Below are 929 nucleotides of genomic sequence, written 5' to 3'. Positions count from 1 at the left end.
CGGGATTCCCGCTACGGGAACTGCAGCTCCTCTGCACGTCGCGAGCATTTCGATCGCCAACACGATGATTACTTTCTAAAATGTAACAAAGAAGCGGTGTGAAGGTATAATTATAATTTCCTTTTGATAGAACTTTAAGAGAAATTAGGAATAAATATGATACGAAAATGTAACATCACGTTTCGATATTCTGCGTGCTTAATAAGGTCCTTTTAATATTACTAAAAATTGTGAAATAAATTTTGTAATTTTGTTCCAAGTAATTCTTGTTTTACAATTTCAGTATGTAGTTCAATATTATTTTTAGATGTATAATATATAGATTTGTGCTCTATCTATTCATTACATTGCATATTACAATATAGCAGATACGGAATGAAAAGATAAGATGGTGCAGTAGCAGAATGGTTAAATATTATGAAATACACTGTCGAAGTTAATAAGAAAAAGAATTGTAATAAAAATGTTGTACATATAATTATATAATGTATTAGACTTATTAAATAGACCAAAGTAAGGTAAACATCGTAAATATTTACTATATACGAATATTCCGAAGTTGTGTACGTTAAGTAGTGATATATACTACTACGATGTCTGACCATAGGAGTAATAGAACCACTTATCTTTTGAAGAAATAGAAACAAACGATAGAAGAATCCAATCAAAAATATTAAACATTAACTAACATTGCAATTTGCAGTATATTTGTTATTCTACTTGTGGAATCAACGATTGAAATTACAAGTAGCGTATCCGTTGGTTTTGACAACTTAAAAAACTTGCGTAAAGTAAACTGTAGTGCAAAAACATTTATGAAATATAACAAAAATTGTAAAATTTTATGAAAACAGATTGAATTCTTTAATACACGTGTCAGCCTGTTATTATACCCTATTATTTATATGTAATATTATAACGGTAAATAA

General features: G+C 28.4%; 1 protein-coding gene across 1 annotated transcript in view; it reads right to left on the bottom strand.

Moving 5' to 3' along the window:
- LOC108574558 overlaps positions 1–929 on the bottom strand; it is a 5,902-nt gene that overhangs the window by 685 nt on the left and 4,288 nt on the right. The gene's annotated exons all lie outside the window — the stretch shown is intronic.

This window comes from Habropoda laboriosa, unplaced genomic scaffold, assembly GCF_001263275.1.
Source record: "Habropoda laboriosa isolate 0110345459 unplaced genomic scaffold, ASM126327v1 scaffold175, whole genome shotgun sequence".
Classification (NCBI taxonomy): domain Eukaryota; kingdom Metazoa; phylum Arthropoda; class Insecta; order Hymenoptera; family Apidae; genus Habropoda; species Habropoda laboriosa.
The sequence above is the reverse complement of the archived record's forward strand: the minus strand, read 5'-3'. Positions and strand labels throughout refer to the sequence as shown.